The sequence below is a fragment of the Chiroxiphia lanceolata genome, chromosome 3 (assembly GCF_009829145.1).
Source record: "Chiroxiphia lanceolata isolate bChiLan1 chromosome 3, bChiLan1.pri, whole genome shotgun sequence".
Taxonomy (NCBI): Eukaryota; Metazoa; Chordata; class Aves; order Passeriformes; family Pipridae; genus Chiroxiphia; species Chiroxiphia lanceolata.
The window spans coordinates 78,912,507-78,937,007 of record NC_045639.1 but is presented as its reverse complement, the minus strand read 5'-3'; the positions used below and the strand labels follow the sequence as shown (position 1 = coordinate 78,937,007).

General features: G+C 38.7%; 2 long non-coding RNA genes across 2 annotated transcripts; both read left to right on the top strand.

The window, feature by feature from the left end:
- Positions 1–1,410: 1,410 nt before the first annotated feature.
- On the top strand, positions 1,411–7,165 carry LOC116784617. Its single transcript, XR_004356169.1, has 3 exons — positions 1,411–1,486; positions 5,806–5,944; positions 7,060–7,165. It is a non-coding gene; the product is annotated as an uncharacterized LOC116784617 (long non-coding RNA).
- Positions 7,166–9,343: 2,178 nt separating this feature from the next.
- On the top strand, positions 9,344–24,252 carry LOC116784614. Its single transcript, XR_004356166.1, has 5 exons — positions 9,344–9,543; positions 15,358–15,572; positions 18,507–18,655; positions 19,652–19,703; positions 23,659–24,252. It is a non-coding gene; the product is annotated as an uncharacterized LOC116784614 (long non-coding RNA).
- The last annotated feature ends 249 nt before the right edge of the window (positions 24,253–24,501 follow it).

The window sequence follows — 24,501 nt, the reverse complement described above, 5'->3', positions numbered from 1 at the left end:
TCATATTGTCTCCAACCTGTCTGACTAACTGGGTAATTTAACACTGACCTGTGCATTTATTTTTTATGCTCACTTTGCTGTCTCCCTTGTTGTGATGTTGCTTTCAGGGAAGCTCAGGAGGGCGTACCTTTTTTAGGAACCATTTGGCTAAAGAGCAAATAGAGAGGCTGTTTATCCCTGACATTCATTAGTCTTGCAATTATAATTCCTTTTGGTATTGTGGTGGCAAGATATTGCTTGATAAATAATTGAAAATAAAACAGTTGTGTGTTTTTTTTTTTCTCATGGAAATGCACACAGAACTTCAACAAATTCCAAAGTCCAATGGTTCTGGCCAACTCTGCCATTTACCTGCAGCCTGGTTAATCATCTGTCAAGTCTAATGGGACTCGGAGCAGGTTGTAATATAGATAATTTCTAGAATATGTCTTCTTTTAAAAGCCCCTTATTTTCTCAATAGTCTTTGCTTTGATATATCATATTGTAGCTAGGCACTCCTTTAAATTAGTGCCTGTGAGCCAGTGAGTGAAATCCTCCTTGGAGACATCAGTTTATCATCTTGGAGAGCATTCCCCCACCAGCCCAGTAGCCAGGAGGAGTGTGGTGTGAGTTCCAGTGCAGTTCTGCACCAGCAGGAGATTTCTCTCATGAAAGCAAATCCTCGGGAGAAAGATGGAGAAAAGGATTTGAATCTTAAATCACCTGTGAATCCCTGGGAGACTTGAGTGAGAAGGTTGCTGTGTCCTCCTCTCTGCACTGCAGAGGCAGACTTGGAGGAGCTATCCCAGCTATCGCTCTCAGCGCAGTTTTGTCAGTACACTTCAACCATGTATCAGAACAGGCCTTCTCTGGTTTGCTGAACTAGGAGTATGAAATGAAATTTATTTTTTCTCTTATTAAAAGCTATATATCTCATGTTTTCACCTCAAAAATACACTGACAATAAACAGTTTTAATTGGAAGGCATGCATGTTTTATCTAGTAAATCCAAAGAGAAGTTTTAAAAAATGTAGTTTCAAGTGAATGAGAAAAAGAATAAATGGTAATATTGTGGTCTGTAAAGGTAGGAATAAAACAGAAAGAAAGGCTGAAACCCTGTACAGTGTCTATGCCATTTTTTCTTCCTTTTTCAGGATATACAAGGGGAAAAAAAACTGTGCAAAAGAATATTTAGAAACAAGGAAATACTTACATGAAATAACCTTCCAGACTAATGGGAATGGATCTCTTGTGATTTTAAATGTATTCCAGTACTATGCTAACACATGCAAAGGATGAAGGAAACAAGTTACAAATGGAGAGAGTGTCAAATTTGCAAATCAAAACAGAATAATTTATCCTAAGAGATAATTTATACCAACTAAGCTGTCTGAGGCTTTGGTGATCAGATTTTGGCATGTCTTTCTCTACAGCTTGCATGGTGGATCACAACATAGCATAGAGATGATTCATGGACTGGAGACTTTCTGCACATGCAGGGTCCAAGGTGGGTTGGCTTGGCTATAGAACAATTTTTAAAATTCCTTTGCACCTTATGTCTTGGGCTTCTTTTCAGCAGTTTCAGACTCAAGCTTCTCAATAGCTGAACAAGATATTAACAGGATAAATTACTTGCTCACCACATGTGAGCGTATTACAGGAGGAATGTGACTTAATGAAAGCAGTTGTGTCTCTTAGATGCTTAGGCTTCAGTCATAAAGCTGGTAAAGATGATAGTAACAATATTAATAGTGAGAATATGTTGATATTAGATAGACTGCAACCACGTCTTTATTTAATTTCAAAGCTGTGTTTTGCCAGTACTACCTGTTCCCTCTCTGCCCCGTAAAAGAGATAAAAAAAAAAAGAAAAAAGAGAAAACCAGAAAATGCAGAGAGGATTCTGGCTAAGATGACCAGAGAGAGGCAAGTAATATTGTGACTCTTTTTTGTCATCAAGAGTGCAGGGAAATACTATGAAACTAGTTTTATAATATTTTCAATTTTAAAAATAGTATTTTTAAATTAATTTAAAATAATTTAAATAGTTCATATAACTTTCAGAAAGACTTTGGTAACTCTTCAGCTTAGTGATATTAAAAATCAGATGGCAAAAATAACAGTATCCCCTTATACCAGTAAAGCAGAGGCTGAACTTTTAAAAGCTTGCTGCCATTAAAGCCTGCAGCATCTGAAATATCTAATAAAGCTTATGATTATAACTCTCCATCCACTGCAGCTCTTTCTTTTTTTAATCCATTTTTACTCTTCTGACTGTTTGACCTTCTGAATGATGCTAAAATTTATTGGAGGGTCAAAAAGTCATTGGGGCCCATATGAGGCAAAGCAAGACAAATGAAGATAGGATATCTAGGCAAAATCAGTGCATGTCTAAATGCTACTTCATACTGTGCAAAACACACCAGGGCTGTTTATAAGAAGGGTAGATGGAAGTTTGCTTTACACATACTAAAGGTACTTTCTATGCTCTTATGGGGAAAAACTTGTTCTCAAGCTTCGCATTCCAGGGCCTGTAACCAAGTGCCAAGACTTTTCAGATGTGCCAAGTTCAAAATCTAAGATTTCAGGTCCACTTGCCAGCTCACATTTTCCATTTGGCAGCAGCATTCTCTCCAGCCTTGCCAGTAGCTGGCCCCTGAGATGCCTCCTTACAAGGCCTGGGATTTAATTTTAATTTTTGTTTTTTTCAAACATTATTGTTCCATGAACATGAAAGTCCAAAATTTTGAGATAAACCCAGGCTGAGCAGAACCCATTTTTTCCTGCTGAAATATCTCCAAGAGAGCTCTCGCTTTGAGAAAACTTTGGAAACGATATCTGGCTTAGTCAAGGGAGTTTATTTGTTACCTGCAGTGATATTTCTTTGTGAATACATGTTTGTCAGGGGAATCCTGTTTCTTTACTTAGTGCAGAATTTTTTTATTCATTTTCTAACTGTGCATGCCTAATTCCCCTCTCTGTTAATGAGAATTTAATGTGCTCTTTGAAATGAACAAAAAAATTTCTATGCAACTGATAAAACAGAGCTTAAAGAGGCAGAGTGACAGCACTCGAGAAGGGGGAAAACAGCTACCTGGCTGTGAGTTTAATGCTTTTCTACCACAGGAGTCAAACTGCAGAAAATTGGTGGTGTTTTTTTCTTCCCCCCCCCCCCCCCCCCCGAAACAGTACTTGAAAGGAAGAGACAATAGGAAAGGAGTGGTAAAGGGACTGAATTTTCTGTGTGTGACCCATGGAGTGATTCCCTAAAATAAATAAAATGAAACTATTCAAAACAGGATAGTGGAAAAAATGAGTTGCATAAATTGTACTGACATTACTTTGGAGCTCATCCCTTTTCTCTGTTGTGTTCTCATTTTGATGGTGACCTTTCAGACTAGACCTGGATAATTTAAATCAAAAGAATGTTTTTCCTTGTTGTGACGCCCTCTGGTAGTCCATTCATGCAAACTTTAAGGAAATTTTGTGGCAACAAATCACAATGACATATTTATTCTTGCAATGCCCCTTGTCCACCCTTAGAGAAGATCCATGATTTAGCATATGAAGTGGATTACCTTTCACCCCAATTAATGTTTTTATAATGAGTACCAAAAGAAGTGATAATGTTTTGCCACTTATTATCGAGTGTTACCGGGGCAATCTCTGAAAATCAAGACTCAGGTCATTGACAACAATGACATCATGACAATCATGTTGCTGATGTTTAAGCCCTGCTACAGTGATGAATAAATTGGTCAATTTAATTTCCAGAACTATCAGTTTGAAGCTTTGAGTAACAGAATGAGAGACATACAAATGTCCAAGGGTTCTGAAGATTTGGCAGAGGTTAGATTTGGAATTCCAGCCATTTCTGAGCCTATTGAAATGGTAATTAAAAACCTAGGAAGAAATAAAAGAAGGAATTATAGTCATGTTTTGTCTGGGAAGTGAATGTAATTTTTACATACAGTGATAAATATTTTTATGCTTTTATGTGATAAGACATGTATAATAAATTATATTTTGAAGCTTGTCAGTATGTTGATTGCATTGTACAATTTTCTAGCTGGCAAAATTTAGTTGTCTCAGTTTTAAAGAATGGGAACCATCTGAGATATTATTGCACAGCCTGATCCTACCTGACTTTTTTTGTCTTGTAAGGTTATGCAGTAATGCTTAAACATACTTTAAGAATACCAGACAAAGAAGCAAAGGCATTTGATAGCCCCCTGACAGAAATAATGTTTCTAAGTTGTTCCTTGGATTTCTTCTATAGGGAAAATTAGGCTGTTTCTGGAAATCTGTTTTGACAAGAAGAAGAAATACCTTGCATAGAAGTTTAGCAAGGAGTCACACTGGCTTACCAATAAACATTTTCCTCTTGAGTTATAGTGACTAATAGCACTTGGTGGCCATGCAGGTGCCATTTATATGAAGAATTCCCTTCTTGCAGTCTATTTTTTATCTTTTTCTTATTGTAATTATAAAAAGTTATTTATGACAACTGCCAGTTCCACCCCACCTCAGTATAGCTTTCTACAAGACCCGAAGAAAGGCAAAGAGCAGATGGACAACTGTCTATATATGTGTGTGGTTTATGACTTTTCTCCCATTATCTTAGGTATTAATGTAATTTAATACTATTCATTCATTTCTCAGCCCCTTCTTTACATTAGAGAAGTAATTTACCTCTTCTTTTCCATTGAAAAATCTTCATAAACCTCTTTTGCTCATGAGGGTTGAGCAACTATCTTTTGAGCATCCTCCCATAAGGAAGGCTGGGGTGAAGGGGTGGTGAGTATTGTGTCACATTAAATGACAGAAAAGCGTCTTTGAGAGAGGAAAGCCTTCACTCCAGTCCCCATGTTACAGAGGGCAGACGCTCAGACTGTGCTTAATTATTAACTTGGAAGTGCCTGCCTCGCATTTGGGATCCTGCTGAGCATTGCAGTCACATTTGACTTCCCTCTGGCATGGGTGAGACCAGGGGAACAGCAGAAAGCCTCCCCTGCAGCACAGAGATTCCCTGGCACATAGAGGAGGCTGGAGCCACAGTGTTCCTCAAATGGTTGGTGGATCTGTAATGCGCCAGCACTGAGAATATGAGCCGTTATGTGTCTCATCCAACTGTGTAAGATTGGATGCAGATTTTAGTATCTAGGTTTCAGTTTCCTTCCCTATAAAAAGTAACATATACTTTGTCTCTCAGTATTTTCATGCATTTTTAATTATTTGACTTCAGAAACTTTTTGGGTTGTTAACCTTAGACAGAAAGATTATGGAGATTCAAAATATTGTGTTGTTACAAAATGTCTCATGTCAAAGAGGTTCTTTCAAGGCTTTAAAATTTCAATATCCATTAAAAATTACCTATTTATTTAGACTAATGTGTTGTCATAACACAAAAAATCACAAGGAGAAGAGCAGCTTTCTCCATGGCTTCATGCCAAGATGTGACACACCACCTCTTTACTGTGTGTCTGTGTGTGTGTATCTATTTTTGTTGCAGGTAGGGTTTGAGGTACAAGTGTTAGCCATATCTGTGCCCAGATATCTGGAAGATCATACAAGTTGAGCTTTGCAGCTGACTGCAACAGTCAGCAGGGAGGGTGGCAGGGTAGCATCACCCAGCTGCACGTTCTTGTGAGCAAAACCAGAAGAAACTGAGTGAGGCTGATTTTTAGTTTTAAATTGACATTGGCATTTTAATAGCGTTCACAGATACACATTGCATCTGAAGCCCTGTGGGCAAATTTCTGTTCCTTTCTCTTCTGCACAACAAGCGACTTGGGCTCAGTTCTCTGGCTCTCTGACTGTTTTACAGGTCTCTGAAATTCATCCAGCTTCACAGACCTGCTTCCTACCTGTGCTCATATCGGGAAAGATGCCAAAACAGCTGGGAGATGAATTATCTATTTATTTATTCAATACAAATGCTTCCTTCTCTGACCTGGCGAAATCTGGTGAGCTGGAAAAGCCTTTTTTGTCACTCGTGTTACCTCTTATCCTCTGCAGGAGCCGCAGAGGATTTAAAGGTCATTTGAAAAGCAGCCTTTTGCTCTTTGACAGCCTTTTCACTATTAACTTCCAGTTCTGTTTTACAAAGTCATCATTAGCTGCATTTGTGGCTACTGCTATTTTCCTGGGATTGCAGAGAAACCTGAGATACTAATTGCAATGAGCTAATTTGGCAATACCATGTAAACTTCCTTAAGGCATTAGTTAAGAATATATTTTCCTTCACACAAAGAGTATTTGAAACAGGGAACAGACTGCAAATGCAGCAGAAGGTGTGCTTTTGTACTCCTATACTTAAGAGTAGATGGTATAATTAGCTGACAATGGTAGTTGAATGTATCTCTCAGAATGAGAACATATAGAATTAAACAGTAGCTTTAGCTTAATGATAATCAGTGATAATGATGATAATAATAATAGTACTTAGAACTTTAATGCAGAGATTTGCATCTTGAAAGTGCTATGCTAAACATTGACTTAATTACTGTCACCTCTTCAGGGAAGGTAGGTATTATTGCCCTGACTTAATAGATAGGGAAATAGAGATATAAGGGAATGAAATGACTTGCCAAGGGCTCTGCAAGGGCCTGTAAAGGGAGTCAAACTTTCCAGTTCCCTTTACTGTGTGCTCCCTTATACTAGGCTAATTATGCACATTGTAGGGTTGCTCTGTGCTTTTGAAACTTGAGACAAAGCCTTTTGAAATTAAAACTGTGCGTGACATGTTTTGAAGGTTGTATTTTTTAATCAGTATGTGATTGGAAAAAATATTTTAATATGATTTTCCTCTCTAGGTCAACAAGAAACATATGGTTGGAGGCAAAATTTTCAGTTTTGTTCTTAAATATATATATTTATTAATACTTTTATAAAAAACTTCTGAAAGAAAGGTCAAAACTTTGTACAGGGTAATTGAAGAAACAGGTTTTTCTGAAATTACTTTCATTATTAATTGTGGAGAGATGTGTTTGTGTGGCCTGAAATTATTTGCCAAATTCCAAATCTTTTAAAGTTGTCTCTGACATGCAAATTGCATATTTTTTTGAATTGTATCTTGTAGATATATTTTGCTTGGTTCTTATGAAAATCATTGTGAATCTTTCTGCCTCAATTATTTCTCCTCACGGAAGGACTGGAGATCAGCCCTGTGATTTGATTAATTGCAGAATATATGGTGAGTAAAATGGTATGATCTTAACATAAACAGTTTTCTGACCACAGCCACAATTTAAGGCCATGACGAGATACTATAAGACGAATTGTATTCCATAAGTATGAAGTGAAAACATCAGCTTTTAGCTATAATTATTTCCCTGTGTAAAAGACATTAAAACTAGACTACAGGAATGAATTTTGCTCTGACTGCATTCACTACACTTTTAGCATCGATCTTGTAGGCACCACAGTTCTGGTTAATTAAGTCTGAGTCGTAGTTCACTTTGATAAAAAATGTAGTTCTGTATCTGTAGAGCATAAGGCAATAAAAGATGTCAACATCTGCATTTGCAGGATTTAGAAGGAGCTTTTGATAATCTGCTTCCTACCTTCTGTCACCTCTGCTTAACAGTGGAGGCAAGCTCATAGGTATTTAAAACCTGGATGTGCTGAGAACCTTCCTGTGAACAAGGTGAAGTTCCTCTCTATACTGGCAGCCTTGCTGGACAAGGCTGGTGTCACATTTAAGTGTTTCTGTACCTTTGATGTACATGGGCATTTGCTGGTACTCCGAAAGGAGATGACATCCATAGGTAACAGCTTCATGTAGCTTTATTGATTTTTGCATTGTACTGGCAGTCATTTCTAGGCACGAGAATCCCTTGCAGAGCCTGTCATGATAGTCTGACCTAGAGCTTCAGGCAGTTTTTGTAGATGAATTTGAGGAATGCTTTGCCTGTTTCCAAACAAGATAGCTAATTCATCCAGCTAATAAAAACATCAAACACTTTTATCCAACGGGCTCTAACTGGGGTGTTCATTAAAGGCTTTTGCTTTTTTTAATTTTACATATTTTAATTTTTCATATTGTCATGACTGAATACAGCGGCAGAAACTAGAAACATTGAGAAAACAGTGGAGAAACTTTCTGAAAGACTACCTTTGTATTTATTTTCAACAGATATTTTACATTGAAGGCCAAATGTTTTTCTAACATTCACAGTTTTCCAGTCAGGGTAAGTGCAAAGAAACTATTTCTATAATAGAGAAATAGGCCATAAGAGAAGGAGTGGCTAGTCACACACACAGCTCAAGCCTTTTTTTTGGAAAACTGATTTTTTTTTTTTCAACAAATTGCTTTGAATGGATAATATGGGCTAAAATGATTCCCAGACATTATTTAGCAAATAATTTTAATCAAGTTCAACAGAATCACAATCTAACAATGAGCTAACAGAAATGTGCATTCTTTTATATTGTTAGTAAGAAGTGTTCACTGCTCTAATAAAACTAAGCGGCTTTTGGGGAGGTGCAGTATGAACAAAATATTAAATTTGGTTCATCCTGATAATCCATATTGCAATATCAGAGATAACTTTTTTGTCTGCACAGAGTTTAACAAACTCCCAACTTTGAGGAGTACTAAACAAGATGCGAGACCTAATGGAGTGGAATAAGAAATATGGACCTGAAAATGAGACTGTGCTGTATTATATGTTGATCACACAAGGTGGCAGAATAAGCTCAGGGCTATCCCAGAAATAAGAGGCAGTGCATTACCATTGCTTTCAGTCAACAGTGTATCCTTGCTTGCCCTAGGAATATGCCAAGTTGCTTCTGCACATGTAGAGGGATGGAGGAGAGTATTTTAATACAGAATTTTTTGATAATTTTCCAAGTGCTTCAATTTCATTTGGAGATTTAATGGAAACTCTTAAAAGCTTGTGGCTAACTTTGGAAATTAATAATCATACAATGCTGAAACTGCTCACATATTCAGTTTTATTGAAAACACAGTTTACTTTCTATTGATACATTGATTCTCTAAGTGAGGTTGAACTCTTCAGATGAAGGACAGCTGCAAGAACAGGCATGAAGGGAACATTTTGCTGTTCATTATCAATTGGTGGCTAAATTCACTTCTATTGTAAGTGAGTGAAACTTTATTGACTTTCCTTGTATTGCATTTACTTATATGCTCTGCCTGGGCATGGCAGGCAGATATATGTGGCTGAACTGAGGGCAACCCCAAAGAGGAGAAATAGAAGTCCAAGGAAAAGGGAAAAGATTACTCTTCAGCAATTGCCCTGTTAGTGCTTTGGCCAATGAGTTGGGGAATAGTAACAATGCTTCTTTTTACACTGGTACAGCTACCAGATGTCCTCCTTGACCTCTGAGCCTGCCGTCCTAATCCTCACTTCCAGGGGCAGGGCTGAGCTGCATCACCAAGGGAACTTTTGGATGCTCCTGCGTTTGCTTGCTCAGTTTGCCTCTGTGGAGCTATGAGACAGACAAGCAGTGCACCAAAATGATGGAGAATTTCAATTATAATAAGGGACTCCTTGCAGTCTTCCTGATGTAAACTGCACCAGTAAAGCATAAAAGCAGGGTGTGTGTTGAGCCCAGTTAATGGTTGCTTGAAGAGAGATATGTCATTGTAGGATGAATTATGAAAGTATCTGATAACATATTCTGCATCTGAATTTCCTCCTGTCTGTAACAGAATGGAGTAACTGAGCAGGATTGTCTTGTAAGTAAGGGTTTAAGAACTCGTATCTGTACATTTCTCCTTATGCAGTATATTTCTGGAAGCTCATTAGAAGCTATTAGAGATTATTCACCCTTGCAACCTTTTCAGCAGATGTTCAGCTGTTTGTTTTTTCCTTCACTGCCTTAAGATATTTGGCTAAGCATTAGAACAAGACTGGAACAGGTCAGGAAAGTATTTATTTCCCAGAAAATTAAATTAACTAGAAAAATAGATGGCAATTAATAAAGTAAGTCATCTGTAATGTATTAATGAGAAATGGAAAACAAAAATGGAGTGAAAAATTGAAATTTAAGGCGAGAGCAGACACTGGAATGGCAACCTTCTCTTTGCCCAGAGAAAAGGTTACAAAATTATAAAGAAGAAAAGGAAGAACCGAGAGAAAAAAGCAAAGAAAAAATTAATTATGAGTTCTGGAGAACTTTTTTTGCATCCGCTGCATTTGCCTTTGGCCCTTCAGTCATTTAGGCGAGGTGAAGTCTGGGAGGCTCACGAAACTTCCTGAATGACCTATGGTCATGTCTAAAAGAGTTATTTTGGCCCACACCTAAATGCTGAGCTTCAGGCCTGAGAGCTCCCTGATCCCTTTGTATCCAGCTCATTCCATAGTCATGTCCTGACTTTCAGCTGTAAGCTTCTGGTTCACCGCTGAGCCCCTTCATTGGTGTGGCATCTCATCCACTGTCCCACTGCAAAACCAGGGATGTTATTTTTAATTGCCAGTGGTTTTAACTTACCTGCTTGAATGTACACTGCACAGGCTTTAGTCACTCACACACTCTTCTCAGACTAGATGAGGTAACTGTGTGGAGATAGCTTCTCAAAATGCCTCTCTGCTGTGACTGCCTGTGAGTCCACCCTCTCTTCAGTACAAAGTCAGGCACTAACAACCTAAACCACTGCAGGGGATTCTTTGAGTTAAACTTCTAGCCTTGCACAGAAATGGGAAAAAAACCCTTATACCAGCTCCTCACCACCTCTCAGTCACTAATTACTGCCTTTGATTTGCCTCGTGGCAGCCTGCTGCCATTGCTGGGGCGTACCTAAGAGAGCCGAAGCTCCTCAGGATATCCAAGCCGGGGGCTGTGGGATGATGAAGGGTAATAGTGGGGATGGCTGGTGAGCTGGGGCACACGGCTGGTCTCAGATAGGCATTTTGGGTGTTATCTCTCATGGTACACCGCTCACATGGTGCAAAGCTGCAGTGCAGTGTGACAGATAGGTTAGTGAGACTGAATACACTGAATATACACGAGTAGTAGGCAGCAACCTTTACATAACAAGTAATTATTTCCTGCCTGAAGAGGAATCAGAGGCTGTCTGCACCCTGAAAGAGTAGCTTGGCAGTGAGACAGCCATGGCTGAGCCAAAGCAGAAATGCAGAGCTCTTCTCTGAAGAGTGGGTGATGAGGGGCAGCTGCCTTTGTCACTTTCCAAAATCATTTCACAAAGTAATGTCTGCATATTGGTTAAATAAGTAGCGACTGATTGAGTTTCAGTCAATATCTAACAGTCTCAGTAGCCTTAGTCAGTGCCCCTAGAAAGCAGAAAGCAAGCAGAAGCGTAGCAGTACTGAAAGAGCTGGCATTGGCAGCAGTGTGAGGAGTCAAAGTATTAATGACAGTGACACAGATGCTCACACAGACTCCATCCTGTTAAATGCAGGTGTCATTCACACCTGCACAGTGCACATGGAAGCTGAGCACACTGTCTCTGGACATGTATGCACATACTCACCCACAAGTACATATAAATGCTACCAAAGTGAGATGATGTGTGGTTAAACAAAGCAGATGGAGTGAGAACTTGTTGTGGTGTTCATGTGGTCACTGAAAATGTTCTCCTTTGAGTGTGCTGCTAAAAAGCTTGCAGGTCAAATGTATGTGGATGACTCCAGTGTCTGGAAAAATGCACTGTGGCACTGCTGTATTGTACTGGAAGCTACAGATCCTGACTGCCTATGTAAAAGGATATGAAGAGAAATACCTCTGAGAACAAGGAAGTAATTCTGTTGATTAATGCCAGTCTTGTTGGTGTTGTTGATTGAGCTGTCTGTGCAAAACAAATGTGGGCAACCAGTTTGTCTTGAAAAAACTTGTACAACTGAATAAAGGAAGCTGTTGCCTAATCTATTTCATACTAATTGCTCCATGCCACAGATTCAGGACCTGATCCAATATGAATTGACATGGAGGAGAGGTACTCCATTCACTGCAGCAGTCTTTGGATCAAGGCTTCATTTTAAAGCGAGTGAATACTGAATGCTAAATTAGCATTCATCTGAGTTGTCACTGTCTCTTTCTTGAGAAGCAGACAGGCTTGATATTTTCTGTGTAGCCAAATGAGTTTTAGCACTTACATGCTGGATTGCAAGCCAGCAAAGACAATCTGACCACATCAAAAGTTTTGGTAAGAGCCAGGGCCCTGTGGGCTGCTGCCTGCAACAGACTACCTCAGTCAGATGTCTGACATGGGGATCTCACTGCTGCACTGCTGCACAGAGTCATTTACCACCCAACAAACACTTAGTGCTTATGAGGCATTTTTCAAAAGCCTCACTGGGGCCATACCTGGGGCTTTAGCTATTTAAACATCTTAAAAAATCTGTCCCTTGAGAGGATTTAACTCCACAGGATTTAGGCTGCTAAGGCTCGAATCATCAAAGAGACCAAAGCGTCAATCCATCTCTTTTCACGCCTAAGGACATAATAGTATTGTGCCCCCTCCCATGAGGGGTTACTGCAGAGAAATTTCCTAGCTCTCAGCACCCAAACTAGCTAGCTCTGGAAGCAGATGGAGTATAATTATAGCAGCGTTGAGCTGCACCTGAACTAATTAGCTCTGCTGAGAAACAGGGATTGAATTTAATAATGCATGTTCTGCCATACCAAAAAGGCTAGGCTGCCTTTGAGACCCGTGTGACTGTCTCTGCATGGTGCTCGGCTGAACTCTGTGGATGTACTGTGAAAGTCAGCTCAGAGCTTTTCTGTCACCATAATCTGCTGCACAATATAGGCATCACCTTGTCCTAGCATTCATGTACCATTGGCATAATTACTCCTTAGCTGTCACTTACCTCCTGACTATTAGTTTAGCATGTTAAGTTTTGCATATGCTCAAGATTTTGCTGTCCAAACTCACCTAAATATTGAGATACACCTCAAGGATTTCTATAGCCTAAAACCTTGAAGCCTTCAAAATAGGACTGTGTTTCCTATAGACCTGATGTTACTAGCATGATCAAAATCATGCTGGTAGCTGTGAGACAAAGGTAGAAGACCCAGGTTCAGATCCCTGCTCCAGAGCAGTGATATTTATCAGATGTGGAACTGAAGCCCCATCTTGGATATGTTTCCTAATTGCTGGGGTTAAAGACACCCTCTCTGACCTCAGTTCTCTGTATATTGAATTATTTCTACAAGAAGAAGCAAATCTTGTGCTGATGACTGAGATCATTTTCCCAATTTATGGAAAGCTGGATATTGAGATTCTGTCTTGGGGTGCTGGTTTGAACTCAAGCTCAGGCTATGGTTTGAGCAGGAGAAGCAGTTGGACCCTGTCCCCCACACCCTCACAGGGCGACAACTCCAAAGCTCTCACTTCTCCTGGCCTGCCACTATTATTCTTTAAAAATGTAAATTCGATGTTGTGTATCATACGAGCGGCTGAGATTATTTAGGAGTTTAATGGTTCTGTACAGAGACCATGTCTCTCTGGACATGTATATACACTGTCCCTTTAGGTTGAAATTTATCTCTTGCTAGTTTGGTGTATGTTCTGCTCAGCAGTTTTCTGTTGACCCTGCACTTAGGTGCCTATTTGTGGAAAATTTGTGTGAGGCAGGATCAGCACTATGAGCGAGGTGTTTTGCACTGCTTAATTCTGTGAAGTCTCATTACTACCTAGGAAGTGCAAATGGGAAGTGGACCCTTGAATTATGCGAAGTCTTTTGAAAATTTAAACCATGGTTCATAGCATTTGATGATTTTTTAATGTAGTACCTTTAGACAAATTTAATGACTCTGTGTGCTACGACAGTGTATTAAAACTACTGGATCAAACATGCACACAAACCCAGAGGTAAGCCTTTTCATTGATTTGTCCATTTTAAAAAACACAGGCTTCAATGTTTTGAGCCAAAGGAGATATTTCGTAGCTACTGATGTATCTTACCAAATCTACTGTTAAAGTCAGTTTTCTCATCAGAAACTGAAAATACTTTTGACTCTGTTGCACAACCATTCTTTTTCTTGCCATTCTGCTGATAGGGTCTGAAATAAAATCCCTTAATTAGTACAAGATCTGACATCAGCGATTTGTAATAGCTGTGTTGAATCCAGTTGCCTGTGTAGGAAACACAGGAGTCCCTATTTCCTCTCCTCTTTCTCTATTTGTTCATCAATATATTTGGCTCAAATAGTTTGTTTCTGAAAATATCAGTGGTAAGTGGATGAGCAGAGGCAGTAGAAGCAATACTGCAGTTGTAATAAGGGGAAAGTGTGAGATGCAAAGAGAGGAAGAAAAATCCCAAATCTGAGCTCTTCCCCCTCCCTTCTCCTGGCGTGGTGAAGAGGCAGGTTGCCTTTTGTACAGAGAGAGGAGTAGAAGTGCAACCTCTTCCTAAATAATTAAATGAATACTTAACCTGCAGGTTTAAAACTTACAGCATATTATAAAACAATTATGTTTCCTTTGCAGGAAAAAACTGAATTGCCGTTCAGGTTCTTTTGTCATCTGTATGCATGAGTTTGGAGCAATTAGCATGAATATATTGCAGGTGCAGTGTCTCAGGAAATTGTGAGAAGCTGTGCTGTATTTTTGTACTACAGAGAAGTGCCAGAGCTATAACTCTTGGAAGAGTTGAAAACTGGGGAGATGTGAGCATCTGATGTGTGATCTTATAATCTTAACAAGCATCGATAGCTGTCTATACAATAGTCATGAAATGAATACCTTATTCTCTTAGATTGTTTTGCTACTCATTAAATTTAACTGGAGACTGCAAAGTATTTAATTTTAGATTTTGGATTACCTTTCTCATGTGCCCCGTTTATCTTTTTAACTGTAGACAGAGGTTTTTTGAATGGTAACAGCTATGATATTGTGTTAGCTTTGATGTTATCGCCAGACAACATCCTATTCCAGTGAAACACCATTTTGCATGTTCTTTAAGGTAAATTATTTGAGTATTCATGAGCCCTGAATTTTTGCTTGCTATAGTTTTGTCATATCTAATTGTCCATGTAAAGATGATCCTTGTTCCTGACTCTCAGATGCAATTTAATTTTTAAGCACGTGTTCCTCAAAAATTCAGATGAACACGGTAAGATAAATGCTTCCTAAAGCCAAATCTCAAAGTAGTATTAATGGGGACTTTTTTTTTATTAGAGTGATAGTGATTCACATCTGCTTAGGATCTGACCCTTAGAGTTAACTTACCTGATGATAATTTCTGCTGATGCTCCATTTATATGAGTAGAACAGAGGGACCTCAAAGACCACAGCAATTATTCATAAATGGTTTAATGCCCTTTTATTTCACCACAGAAGCTCAAGGGAACCACTGTGGTAATAAGATTCATGCCCACCATTTTACCTTCATGAAATCACTGACTTGATGAATGATGCTGATATGGAACGCGTCCTTCTTTGCAGGTATGAAAGGAAAAGTTAATCCTGGGATCTTCAAAGCAAAACCCAGTGACTTCAGTCAAAATTATTTGGACATGGAAAAAATCCTGATAACTACTGTCACACACACAGAGTGACACATGGACATGTCCACTTACTTTGACTTTTGGGAAGTGGCAGAGGAGGAGGAAATGCAAGTACCAGATCAAAAGAGCAAGAGTTTTCAAGTTGTCAGCATGGTGAGTCATCTGCACAGTGTTTCCACAAATATGACAACAACAGTGACTACCCCTTACTTTTAGCTGCAGTCACACACAAGCACTTAAGTGGAGTGGGGGGAGACAAGAGAGCTTTTTCTGAAATGGAAATAGGAGGAGGAGGATATCATATGAAACAAACTTCAGCAGCAGGAAAGACTTGTGACAGGATAAAGACTATGTGTTCTGTAGATAGCAATCCTAGAAACAGAGTTGCTTGGTGGCTTGTTATGTGAGAAAATGATCTGTATTAAAACTCAGTGTTGTACTGTGTGATGTTTTACTGCTAGTTTTTAGTGCTGGAGAACAAGAAACTTTCAAATCCCCTCTAAAGTTATAGTGCTAACAGAAAACTATTTTTTTAGATCATCTTAATCTGAGAACCCCCTTTTTTCTATATAGATTATATAGTAAGAATATTTGTGGAATCTGTGGTGTTACCTCTCTCCTCTGTTCTCTGGGTTCTCTGCGTGGGTCTATAGCTAATGTGGCAACATCTGCCCTATATTTCAAATGTATCAGGAGGCCTTTTGAGCAAACTATCATTTAGAAAAGAGCTAGAGATTGCATAGTCCCCTGTGGCTATAGGAAAATTTAATGGAGTTGGAGACTAATCCCCCCACCATTGCTTCATGGAGCATGGAGAGCAAATTCCCTTACCCCTGAGGAAGAAGTCAAATGTTCTCAGAGGGAAACCTCAGACAATTTTTCTCTTTCCCTCCCTCTTGGGTAGAGTTTTCTATGGGAATGACTGAGGGTTGATCCTATGGAAATAATAATTTTAGAAGACTTATTATAAAATTGATTTTATTTCCTTGTCATTGTGAAGTTGTTCCCTATAGCGTGTTCTCTAATGATTTATCCATGAGTTTCAAATGCTATAAGTACCAGTGGTTCTGCATCTCCCTGGCCTGTCTCACTGACAGATGGCAAGAGATGGAGATCGCAAGCCACAGCAGACACAAAAAGAGAGATAGCCAAATAAGATAAAGACGAAATTCTTTTTACTGTAGGAGTAAACTGCCTGGGAGGATCAGGAGTGAGACCAGCAGCATGCGGTGTATATTCTGGGTGATACAGTAGTTTAAATCTAGGCTACTTTTAAAGACAATGAAATTTGCCTCAGACACAAGACCAAACACTTTCAAACTTATCTCCCTTTAAATCTGTTTCACTCTTTTCTTTAGTTTGTTTGCACAATGTCTGTGAGAAGAGCTTCTTATTATTCCCCTCTTCCCCTCTGTTCTCTTATTAATGTCTCACTCCATGCAGCCATATGCACACTTCTTGGGCGGTAGGTATGATGAGAAGTGCTGAAGCACCACGAGGTGATTCTTGAGGAATCTCTGATCTGCTGAGCAACTTCTTGTGAGATTTAGAACTCCAAAGGATTGACTATAAATAAATAAGACCTTTCAACACCTTATAGCTCCTGGGAAACAAAATCCACTTCCTATTACCAGTGTTACTGGAGAGTTTGCAATCTATTCAGTCCTGTCATGCTGTCCACCCACCTCTTGCATTCTGTCTCCAGCAACCATGGCCATATCCTGTCTCTTCTGCTACTTATCCATCCAATATAGCACTGCATGGTTCTGACTTCTACATATGAGATTTGGTATTAGATACTTTTTTGCTATTTGGTATTGACTCTGGAAATTCTTATGCAGACAACAAATGCGGTTGTAAATTTAATCTCCATGTTTCTTTTTTTTTTTCATAGGGCATCTCTTTTCCTTAATTGCTTTTGGTTTGTTTGTTCAAATTAAGTATTTATTGCATTTAAAGAAGAATGAACTTTTGGTACAAGATAATAAAGGATTTATCTGATGATAAAACATGTAAATCTTTCCAGAAACTTCATGAAGATTTTAATATTAATGCAGATCAAATATGGAAATATATGCAACCTGTGAATAGTTTTATGGAAACAGGAAGAGTTGTGGTTTCAGTGTAGGAGTAATCCTTATTAGGATGAATTTCTGATATTGATAAGACAGAAACACAGTGTCTCATTTTTTTCTCTTGCTTAAATCTCTTCATTCTTTTGTGAAAGTTCTGGAAAGAATAACAAATCTTTTTTTTTTAATAAACTGCTGAATAAATCATTAGAGACGAAACTACAAGGAACAAGTTTGTAGTGCAAGAAAAGAAAATCAGTTGTGTAACAAGCCTTCTCACTGTCTAATTTTCAGAGGGTCAATCACAATTCCACCCTTTAGAAAAAATATTAATTATAGATAATTAATATTTTGCTATTTTAATAAGCATGGATATCCGCTCTCATGTGGTGCCCTCAGGGTAACTTTTCCTTTCTCTTAGTATGAATTTAAATACGAGGGACTAGTACTCAATATTCCTAGCCCAATACAACATACTTATTAAATTAGTATTTAAAGTACTTAATTTTTTTAATCTTCGATTTGCTCTTTCCAAAACATCATTGAAACCATGTAATGTACTTGCTCAACAGCAAAAACCACCAAAAATTTTAAGTTTGGAGTAAAATGAGAGGAGAAAATCAAGACATAAGGTACAGGTGAATTTTTAACACAGCAAAGTTCTTGGGTATCCTTTACAATTTTTAGAATTTTTTTCAAGAGTAGATCATGATATAGGCAGTGAAATCTCATAACCATTAAAGAAGAGCATGGAACAGGGGGATATTGGGGTTCCTGCTTCATGCCTCAGGCTGAAAAGCTTCAACTCTCTCCGTTTGACTTCATACGAGAGATGCTCCATCTCTCTGATCATCTTAGTGGCCCTCCTCTGGACCTGTCCAACAGGTCCAGGTCCTTCTTATGCTGGGTGCCCCAGAGCTGTCTGTAATAACCCAGGTGGGATCCCTTGAGAGTGGAATAAAGGGGGATTCACTCTACAGAGACTACTTTTCAGAGTTATGTCTGTTCTTTGCAGACTGTGTCCCCCCGCAGGAAATCCTCTGAGATTCACAGTTGTGTTTAGGAGCATGGAATAGGTGGTGGACAGCCCAAAGATCCAGACACCACCTTATGTTTCTAACCCTTTCTTGTAATATTATCTCTTCTCAGTCTTTACCATTTTGGGTAAGTTTTCAAATTTGGCCAACATGAATGATTTTGCAAGTCTACACATGAAACTCATTCGTACTGTCCTCTAAAGTAATTCTGAAAACACCCTGCTCCCATTTATCATTCAATATCCAGGTTTCTTTCACTTACTGTGTTCTAGAACATGCTCTCATCTAACTAGTGACAAACCTCTGCAAGATGTTTTGCTCTTTGGAGAGACAATTAGATGTTAAAGAAATTTTTTGCTTTTTATTTTAAAATGTGTTTTTGGATAAATAGTATACAGATTTTCCTGAGATGTGCTTTGAGCTGCTTGGAAAATGAAGAATAGAGCTTTCATTGAAATTAATGGGAAAGTTCAGTGAAATTTGGATTAGACTCCAATGATAAAGCAATCTGAAACAGAAACATCATTAAAAGATACTGGTAATGGAATTGTGAGCTTATTTGTCTGAAAAACAGCTTGCAAGGTAATAAGTAATAAATTATTGCTAAGAAGTATATCTGTCTCCAAATAGAAAAATGTCTAGTGGAATGCATTGTACATCTGTACTAATGAAATTATTAAAATAAGTACCTTTGAGATAAGAGTATGTATTATAAAGATGACCAAGTGAACAGAGGGCTAGGGGGCTTTTATGCTAATTAAATGATGGACGCATGGTAAAGAGACAAATTGTTAATATATGCTGAACACAGAAAATCTAGAAGACCATCTGACACCTTCTGTCAGAGAAAAAACATGTCTGCTTAATTAAGGGCTGTAATATTGTATGTATGCTTGCAGGCAGTGATAAGGTAGCTAATCTAGCTTTTCCTGAGGTGCACTCTGTCTTTTCAGTGCTTAAATTTCAGCCTTAAGATTCCCCTAATGTTGCTGTTTGTATGGGGTTGTTTCTCTCTTTCTGGCATGTAACTGATTCCCTGAGAGATAGATGCACCTCCAAACAGCGACTGCTTGTCAGTTTCATACTTTCATACCTGATTTTAATGCAGACCTTTATTTTACAGACAGGTTTCTCAGAGGCTCATCCTGTCTTATTTTTAATGAATAAAAAAAGGGGTAAGTGGGAAATGCTGTCATGCAGGCATTCCAGATGAGACTAGGACAACATCGCATTTGAATAACCACCCTGTGGATCCATCAAGCTGAGCTGAGACATGCCTTAGGAGCCTCAACTCAAAACTGAGCCCTCAGATTCAGGGTGAGACACAGCCTGTGTGTGCCTGTGTGTGCCTTGGCTCCCCTCACTGCAGTGCCCCTGCTTGGGAGAGTGCTGGCATTGGCAGAGCATGGTCTTACAGAGGAGTTTAATTGTGCCTTTGCTGTATTACGCAGAAACATATGGCTCAAAGCCCATAGGAAAATATCAGAAAAGGAATTTTGCAGCAATAACATAAACCTTATTTTGCATGAAGTATTCAATATTTGTTGTCTGAGTGCCTGCTCAGGGTTTGAAAGCCAGGCGTTGTTAGATTTCACTAAGTTTGGCATATTTGCCTCTATTCCCTCCCCACTCTACAGTTGTTTTTGTGAGGAAACTGCAGTTTACACGGTTGTGTTCATGGACTGTGCTATACAAATTTTGCTCCTAATCATTGCCCGTATAAAATGTTGGGGTGATGGATATCTGCCCAATGGAAATTTAAGTGCCATAAATTCAAAGCAAACTTGGCGTGATTTGCACCTCCCTTACAAAGCTCTCTCAATTATTTTTTTTTGAGTTGAGGTTTCAGTAGGACCAAAACAGCCTCCCACAGGCCTTGAAGTGGTAAACCTGTATTAGTAGTGACTACTGCTCTCAGAGATGTGAACAGTGAAATTGGTGCACATAGCACCAGCATTCATTTCTTACTTTTATTTTAAATGTCCAGGTCTCAAAAAGCACCAATATCTTGTTGGTTCTTGGTGTGAAGCCACTCGCACAAGTGAATGAATCTCTATGTGGGTCCCATGAAAGAGTTCACGGAGTTGCGCTCAGTGGTGAACAGTCACCAACGATGCAGCTGAACTGATCTTATTCTCTTTGTGCTTGAGCTACAGATGTTTTCCCAAACAGATTAACACTGATTAGCAACAAATTATCAAGCATAAAATGAGTTTCTTGGCTTCTAGCCACTGGACACATAGAAAGAAAGGGTATTTGCAGGAGGAGGAAAATGAGTATCCATGGATGAATAAAATGCTTGCATGTATTTGTTGTTGCAGGTTATTGCCAGCCTAAAATAAAAGTGGTCATTGCCAGTTAAATACAACACCTCTGTCCTTACAGTAAGCATATGGCTTTGTAGAAAGAGAACATCTTAAATAAATTCTTTCTGCTTGTCTGTGATTTTTGAATATATTGCACTGGATAGCAGTACAGTATTTTAGCATTTCTGTCATGCAGAAGCAATCAGCTCTTTAGACAGTGCTGCTTGCTTAAAATGCTGATGTTGATGATGCTGAAAACATGGGGTGAGGGAAAACTGAGGTGCCATCTTGAATAGGCTTGCAGACACTGGGCTGCTTTAAGAGAAGATAAAAGACATGTTAAACACTTAACATTTAGCTGGTAAGAGGTAAAGTAAGCAGTTGGAGTATTGTCCCTAAAGAGAAACATTAATAAAAAGCGAGCTGCTTCAGACAGGTGAAAACCAGTGAAATTAGTCCACCTGATTATGAAGAAGAAGAGAATTATCAGTAAAATAGTTGATCTGTTAGGCTGTGGCCTCTGCTCTGTAAAATAGGACTCTGTTGAGGGTGTGAGGCTTCCCTTCGCCACAGGAACCTGCAGACTGCATGCTCAGCCCTTCTGCCAGTTTATTTTAGTTATTCTAAGCAATAGAAGGTGGTAGGCACAATATCTCCACAGTTAACAGGTGTATTATCACTTTAATTATCTTTAACTACTAGGCATGCTGTGATAGTAGGCATTGAGAGATGCAAATATAAAGCAGACCTAGTGAAAACAGTTTGTCTTGAATAGACTGAAATGGACTTGTTTTTTTTACATAGAAGAGCTAATGTTTGTTACTAGCACTCATTGTCTTGGCTACACATGCTAATTGATTTTCCAGCAGCCTTATGGTTGACATCAGAAAAAAATTATATAAAAATATAGATAATGTCCTATATTTGCTTACCAAAAGGAGATTTGGATATTTTTAAAAGAAAAAAATCAAAACAAAACCCAAATATTTTTAACTGTTATATGAAACCAGAAAAAAAATTAATTAAAACCCCAGTGGTGATTGTTTTATGTGATGAACAGAAAGGTGAGTATTTATATCTTATTTCTGAATTTGTATGTCTCCAAAGAGTACTTGCTAATGAGGCAAAGGAGGAGAAAAATGGTTATTCAATATTTTACTTTTTTAAAAAAGAATTTTGCCTTTCTTATTGTTTGTTAAAAGCAGATATTATTACAGAAATCTCACTGAATCGCTCAAATTTCTATAAAACCAGGTTTCAAAACATAATTTTCCAATAGACTAATATATATAACCTAACACGCATTCACTCATCTCTGTTTCTTCTCTTTATGCATTCATTTTCCAAGGCTGCCTTACTCCTTTACAACATCCCAAATATTTTCCTTTCATGTGTGGTGTTTTTTTTGTTTTTCGGTTGGTTGGGTTTTGGTTTTTTGTGGTTTTTTTTGGTTTGAAGCTGCTCGGAAATGTATGTCAGTAGTATTAACCCACATCTTTAAATTCCAGCCTCCTGGTGTCTAGTTCTTAAAAGCAATAGGCTAATGAGAAAAAGATGTATGACTTCAGCTTTTTATTTATTTCTAGGCTCACTGTGTATCCCAAGCCATGTGATGCACCTGTGTGTGCTGGCTTTACTGGTAGATTCTTAGACAGTTACTGTACTGGTCTGATGTTTCCAGACAAACACATATATTTCAGGTGTATAGCACTGCTTTCACAGTGGTTTCTTGAAGGGTTATAAAGAGCATACATGTTGTGACAATGCACCAGTGTTCAGACATTGCTAAGGTATTCAAACATCAATGGTTAGCTCTCGCTTGCTTTTCAGTGAATCCGTTCCAAGCAATTTGTCATCTTTCTGCTTTCAGCAATATTATACACACAGCCTTGTACCGATCTCTTGGCATAGGAGAACGTCTGTACTTGGAGCAGTGTGTTCATTGAAGAATATTTTTTAACTCTTCATCCTTGTGTAGATCTTTAACGATCTGCTATATGCTGCCTCTTTCTCTAATCTTCTGAGAGATCAGCAGGCACAAACTGTACTGAGAAAATAATCCTATACCATATTCTGAAACTGTAGGTTTGATTCCAGCCCATCTGGTGGGACTGCTGCTAAAAGCTAGCATCTAAAGAAGCAGCTCATTTGAATTCTGGGTGTACACACGATTTAATGCGAATGTACTCAGAGTCTGAAGGCTGATGTATCAAAGACACCATTCAACACCACCTCAGGAATGTTCCTAATAGTGTGACCATTTTTTCCTTTCACTTCTGTCAAATTTATCAATGTCTGATGTCATTCTTTCACGAAGAGGGAGCCTATTAATATGCATAAAGTAAAAAAAAGGTTCATTCCAATGCATTAACATTTACTCATGGCAATTATGTCTGAGCTTATTAAATTCATATATCCCCCCTTCTTTCTTTCTGTTCCACCCCTACATAAAGTAGCACCAAATCTATTGATTTTTTATTAAGCTCCATATGTGTGTGTACCCCTCTACCTATATTTATAAGTATGTATCTATACATCTCTCTATAGATATCTTTCAGCACTAAGGACTGAAAAATTTTACCCACTTTTTGTATCTTACTGCTAGAGCATTTCCTAAGAAAACTAATGACTGCTTACCTAGAGCTAGACTGAGCTATTAGGTAGGCACATAACTGCATTGCCCCAGGAAGTATACATGGAAAGAATTGGACCTGAAAGCAGCATAGTTTGTCTTGCCTCTCTCTCCTTGTTTCTGAAGGGAAAAGGTAATCTGCACTTCTCCTTTTTCATTTGTTTTTTTTTGTTTTGTTTTTTTTTAGTACAGGTTAATTTTCCTATGCAGTGGGGCAGCATATAAGAGAAAGAACCAAGATGCTCTCACCTCTCAGCATCTCTCTTGTGCCTGCAGTCCCTGTCTCCCAAGCCCAGATGATCCCTCCAAGCCTGAGGATTGTTGGATTCCAAAATTTGGATATGAGAAAAAGAAAATTTCTAGGTTTAAACAAAACCCTTGGGCTAACAGACACTGAGGAAAAATCTCCATCTAGAGTCCAGACAAGGATCCATTGATGTTACGGGTTTGGAATGTCCTGCTCAAGCCGCAGAATCCTGCCCTGATTTCATCAAGCCAGTGCAGAAGACTTATTGTGTTTTTTCTCTCCCTTTGTGTTCCCTGGATCCTGTGCATTCTGCAAACATGAATACCTCTTTCCCCCATGTAATCCCCCTAAGATAAGATGTTTTTTTCCCTATGATGTAATTGTAAGACCCCAAATTTGTAAACCTGGGTTTTTCCCTTATGTCGTCCCCTGAAACCCCCAGTTTTTAATAAATTGTAATAGTTACAACCCCCTGTTGAATATGTGGACCCTAAACCCTTTAAATATGAACTTGTAAGTCCAATAAAGCATTCTAGTTTTTTGCCTCTGCTGGGATCATCTTAGCTTTATTGACCTCTGCAAGGGATGTCCCTGTGCTAGGCTTTTGTAATGATAAATGTGGTCTGTGCATGAAGACAGCCATTGGGTTAAATGGTGCATGTTTCCTTTCATGAAATGTTTGCCTGGATTCTCCCCAAGAGGATCAGCTCTCTGCCCCGGCCTTCACTGCTCTGTGCAGGGTGCAAGGGGGCTGTTTGTCTGTCACCCTGTGGGTTTGGGGCAACAGA